The sequence below is a fragment of the Anomaloglossus baeobatrachus genome (assembly GCF_048569485.1).
Source record: "Anomaloglossus baeobatrachus isolate aAnoBae1 chromosome 5 unlocalized genomic scaffold, aAnoBae1.hap1 SUPER_5_unloc_6, whole genome shotgun sequence".
NCBI classification, from domain to species: Eukaryota; Metazoa; Chordata; class Amphibia; order Anura; family Aromobatidae; genus Anomaloglossus; species Anomaloglossus baeobatrachus.
In genome coordinates this window covers 380919-386918 of record NW_027441810.1, presented here as the reverse complement: position 1 = coordinate 386918, position 6000 = coordinate 380919, and positions in this window count along the sequence as shown.

The window sequence follows — 6000 nt, the reverse complement described above, 5'->3', positions numbered from 1 at the left end:
ATCGACCTCTTTAACCCCTTCAGCCCCAAGCCTATTTTGACCCTAAAGAACAGGCCATTTTTTGCAATTCTGACCAGTGTCACTTTATGAGGTTATAACTCTGGAACGCTTCAGCGGATCCCGGTGATTCTGAGATTGTTTTTTCGTGACATATTGGGCTTCATGTTAGTGGTAAATTTAGGCCGATATTTTTTGCATTTCTTTGTGAAAAAAATGGAAATTTCGCGAAAATTTTGAAAATTTTCTAATTTTCAAACTTGAATTTTTATGCTCTAAAACCAACGAGACATATGACGCAAAATAATTAATAAATAACATTTCCCACATGTCTACTTTACATCAGAACAATTTTGGGAAAAAAAAAAAATTTAAGGAAGTTATAGGGGTTCAAAGTTTATGAGCAATTTCTCATTTTTACAACAAAATTTACAAAGCCACTTTTTTTTAGGGACCACATCACATTTGAAGCGATTTTGAAAGGTCTACATGACACAAAACACCCAAAAGTGACACCATTCCAAAAACGGCACCCCTCAGGCTACTCAAAACCACATTCAAGAAGGTTATTAACCCTTCAGGTGCTTCACAGTAACTAAAGCAATGTGGAAGGAAAAAATGAACATTTTACTTTTTGCAACAAAAATGTTAATTTAGCCTCAAATATTGCATATTCACAAGGGTAGCAGGATTAAATGAACCCCCAAAATTTGTTGGGCAATTTCTACTGAACACGCAGATACCTCATATGTGGCGAAAAACCACTGTTTGGGCGCATGGCAGGACTCGGAAGGGAAGGAGCGCCATTTGACTTTTTTGAACAGAAAATTAGCTGGAATCGTTAGCCGCACCATGTTGCGTTTGGAGAGCCCCTGAGGTGCCGAAACAGTGGAGCTCCCCCACATGTGACCCCATTTTGGAAACTAGACCCCTCATGGAATTTATCTAGATGTTTATTGAGCACTTTGAGCCTCTGGGGGCTTCACAAAAGTTAATAGAGTTGAGCTGTGAAAATAAAAAAAAAATAGTTTACCACAAAATTGTTACTTCAACCAGGTAGCTTTTTTTTTCACAAGGGTATCAGGAAAAATTGCACCATAAAATGTATTGTGCAATTTCTCCTGAGTACACAGACACCTCATATGTGGTGGAAATCAAATGTTTGGGCGCACAGCAGGGCTCGGAAGGCAAGGAGCGTCATTTGACGTTTCAAACGCAAAATTGTCTGGGATAATTAGCGTATTCCATGTTGCGTTTGGAGACCCCCTGAGGTGCCGAAACAGTGGAGCTCCCCCACATGTGACCCCATTTTGGAAACTAGACCCCTCATGGAATTTATCTAGATGTTTATTGAGCACTTTGAGCCTCTGGGGGCTTCACAAAAGTTAATAGAGTTGAGCTGTGAAAATAAAAAAAATTTTTTTTACCACAAAATTGTTACTTCAACCAGGTAGCTTTTTTTTTCACAAGGGTATCAGGAAAAATTGCACCATAAAATGTATTGTGCAATTTCTCCTGAGTACACAGACACCTCATATGTTGTGGAAATCAAATGTTTGGGCGCACAGCAGGGCTCGGAAGGCAAGGAGCGTCATTTGACGTTTCAAACGCAAAATTGTCTGGGATAATTAGCGTATTCCATGCTGTTTGGAGACCCCCTGAGGTGCCGAAACAGTGGAGCTCCCCCACATGTGACCCCATTTTGGAAACTAGACCCCCATGGCATAGAAAAAAAAAAACAGCGGCAGATGGGGGGGGGGCGGCGGCATATAAAGGGAGCATCTGTGATTGTGAGACGGCGGCTGGGATAGGGTGGGGGCGGATGGGAGAGGGGGGATGGGGGGGATGGGTGGGAAGGGGAGTGGGAGGTGAGATTGGGGATAGTTACCCTACAGGATGGATCTAGGCAGCTGGATCACAGGAGATGAAGGAGGCAGCAGATTGGGGAGGGTGAGAGGTGGGGGAGGGAGCGCAGCGCAGATCACGGAGGAGACAGGTGAGCAGAGCACAGATCACGGGGGTGAGAGGTGAGGAGAGAGCGGACAGCAGATCACGGGGGTGACAGGTGAGGGAGCACAGATCACGGGGTGACAGGTGAGGGAGCACAGATCACGGGGTGACAGGTGAGGGAGCACAGATCACGGGGTGACAGGTGAGGCAGCGCACATCACGGGGTGACAGGGGAGGGAGCGCACATCACGGGGTGACAGGGGAGGGAGCGCACATCACGGGGTGACAGGGGAGGGAGCGCACATCACGGGGTGACAGGGGAGGGAGCGCACATCACGGGGTGACAGGGGAGGGAGCGCACATCACGGGGGTGACAGGGGAGGGAGCGCACATCACGGGGTGACAGGGGAGGGAGCGCACATCACAGGGGTGACAGGGGAGGGAGCGCACATCACGGGGATGACAGGAGAGGGAGTGCACATCACGGGGGTGACAGGGGAGGGAGCGCAACATCACGGGGGTGACAGGGGAGGGAGCGCACATCACGGCGGTGACAGGGGAGGGAGCGCACATCACGGCGGTGACAGGGGAGGGAGCGCACATCACGGCGGTGACAGGGGAGGGAGCGCACATCACGGCGGTGACAGGGGAGGGAGCGCACATCACGGCGGTGACAGGGAGCGCACATCACGGGGGTGACAGGGGAGGGAGCGCACATCACGGCGGTGACAGGGGAGGGAGCGCACATCACGGCGGTGACAGGGGAGGGAGCGCACATCACGGCGGTGACAGGGGAGGGAGCGCACATCACGGCGCTGACAGGGGAGGGAGCGCACATCATGGCGGTGACAGGGGAGGGAGCGCACATCACGGCGGTGACAGGGGAGGGAGCGCACATCACGGCGGTGACAGGGGAGGGAGCGCACATCACAGCGGTGACAGGGGAGGGAGCGCACATCACGGCGGTGACAGGGAGGGAGCGCACATCACGGCGGTGACAGGGGAGGGAGCGCAAATCACGGCGGTGACAGGGGATGGAGCGCACATCACGGCGGTGACAGGGGACGAGCAGCCGATCACGAGGGAAAGGGGCCGGGCAGCAGATCGGGGGGGGACTGGTGGCACTGTGGCAGATGGAGGGCGGCGGCGGTGGATCGGGAGGTGTGAGGGTGAGTGTGCGGGCAGCAGATACGAGGGGTGGGGGTGCGGGTGGCAGATCGCGGCGGAGGGCAGCGGCGGCAGCGGATCGGGAGGTGTGGGGGTGAGTGTGCGGGCAGCAGATACGAGGGGTAGGGGTGCGGGTGGCAGATCGCGGCGGAGGGTGGCGGCGGATCGGGAGGTGTGGGAGTGAGTGTGCGGACAGCAGATACGAGGGGTGGGGGTGCGGGTGGCAGATCGCGGCGGAGGGCAGCGGATCGGGAGGTGTGGGGGTGAGGGTGCGGGTGGCAGATCGTGGCGGAGGGCAGCGGCGGCGGATCGGGAGGTGTGGGGGTGAGGGTGCAGGTGGCAGATCGCGGCGGAGGGCAGCGGCGGATCGGGAGGTGTGGGGGTGAGGATGCGGGCAGCAGATACGAGGGGTGGGGGTGAGGGTGCGGGTGGCCGGTTTCATACAGTGCAATGGCAGCGCGGCAACTTCCGGGTCCCATGCTCCGGTCTCATAACAGCATGGGACTGGAGCTTGTCGCCCTGCCATTGCACTGTGTACACTCACTGTGCTGGCGTGCTGCAGGGACGATGACGGGGGCGGTCACCGGCAACAGCTCCACTGTGATTGGAGACAGCGGTCACAAGGCCGATCTCTCCAATCAGAGTTACTGGAGCTGGGGGAGGGTGATCCAGTGAGGTCACCCAGCTCCAGCCAATGGCCAGTGCTATAGCTGCACTGGCCAGGGCTGGATTTCAATGTTTCAGTCACTTTAAGTGGCTGGAACATTACAGTGGCTGTGATTGGCTGAGCGGCGTTCGTCAACCAATCACAGCCTCCGTAGGTCCGGGGAGGAGGTACCACCCCTCCTGAGGTCAGGTACAGGTCCCCTCCTCCCCGAATCTGCGGTTTATCCTAATTTTTCGCAGTCACCGGAGGCTCCGGTGCCGCGATTACGCCATGACGGAAAGATCCGTCCTTGGTCGTTAAGGCCCAGGGCACAAGGACGGATCTTTCCGTCCATGGTCGTGAAGGGGTTAAAAAACGTCTTGGTCAGAATGTAATGCCCATCGTGAAAAATGGTAAGATCTAGGAAGTCTACACTCAAGATTGGTGACAATTTTAAGCCCCAATTGTTGTCATCTATTGCAGATAAATATCGATATTACTGGCAGAGTTGTCCCAAATAATAAAAAGGTCATCAATGTACCATTTATATTGCACAATGTGACCTGATAAATCATTGTTAAAGATAAAAATAAACTCGAAGGTGGTCATAAACAAATTTGCATACGTAGGTGCCACTTTTGAGCCCATTGCGGTCCCTAGTGTCTGTTGGTACATGTTATCAATGAATGTGAAGTACTTATTATTTAGAATTAATGACATGCCTTGCAAAATAAACAGTTTCTGTATTGGAGGAATCCTGTCATCCGTTTCCAGAAGAAAAATCAAAACATAATAAACCCAAATTGTCTGGAATATTAGAATAGAGAGCAGAGACATCCATGGAGAAGAAAACAAAAGAATCTTTCCATGGAATGTAATTAACCAAGCCTATAAGTTGGGTAGAATCCCTTAGATAACTGTCCATTCTATTAACATGGGGCTGCACTATATAGTCGATGTATGACGCTAAATTGGATGTTACGGAACCGATCCCTGAGGTTATCGGACGACCCGGAGGTTTGGATAAATCTTTGTGTATTTTTCTTAGATGGTAGAAAAATGCCTCAGTAGGGATAACTACCGTGAGGAATTTTTTCTCTGTCTTACGATATTAGAGGCGATGGCTCCTTTAATCATGTTGTTATATTCTAAAACGGCTAGTTGATAATCCTTTTGTGTCGCCCGCCGGTAATTTGTGGCTTCGGATAGGATTCTGAAAGCCTCTGCTATACAGTCTGATTTAATCTGTAGGACAACCCCCTTTTATCCGCTGGTCTGATGATGATATCATTATTCCCTTTTAGGGAGTTTAATGCCCTCTTTTCAGATCTGGATAAGTTCCAAGGAATATTTCCACATCGGCTTTTTAACAGGTTGAAATCCTGAAGCACCATTTCACAGAATGTGTGTAAATTGTGTCCTTTACTTTCCGTAGGATAAAAATTAGAGGTCCTTCTAAGGTCAGTGTGTAAGAATTGATTGGTGACTGAATCACCTAAAAGTGCACTATTTGATGTCGCCCTACCCGCCATAATGGTATAGTGTCTCTGCACAGTCAATTTTCTAATAGATGTCTGTAGATCGGTAAATAAATCAAATTATTTTATAATAAAAGTGGGAGAAAAAGAAAGGCCCTTATTAAGTAAAGACATTTCAGCAGTAGTAGGTGTATAATCTGAAAGATGAAATATATTATTTGTCTTATTTCAGCATCCAGCAGATGAACTTTTTTCCATTTTTATCTTTGTTTTGGCTCCAGTTCTGGTCCCTCTGTAACACTTTTTCTTTTTACCGACTTGGGAGTTAGCTAATTGGTTATCACATTGTTCTGACCGGGGGGTGGCCTTGGGTCAAAAAAGCACCAATGTTGCAGCATTAGTGGAATTATCAATAGTGATAAGTTTATTATGATCAGGTAGTGTAGAGGATTAACCAGGGGTTGCAGTAAAATCCTCTATATTATCAGGCATGGTGAGATCAAGCAAATCAAATTAAGTATTGTTACATGTATTAGATACTAGAGGGTTAATATTTCGATCAGATGCCAGAGGCTTAAGGGTGCTTTACACGCAGCGACATCGCTAGCGATGTTGCTCGTGAAAGCACCTGCCCCCGTTGTTTGTATGTCACAGGCAAATCGCTGCCCGTGGCACACAATATTTCTAGGCCCCGTCAGACGTACATACTTTCCGAGTGATGTCGCTGTGGGCAGCGAACAACCTTTTCGCTAAGGGGGAAGT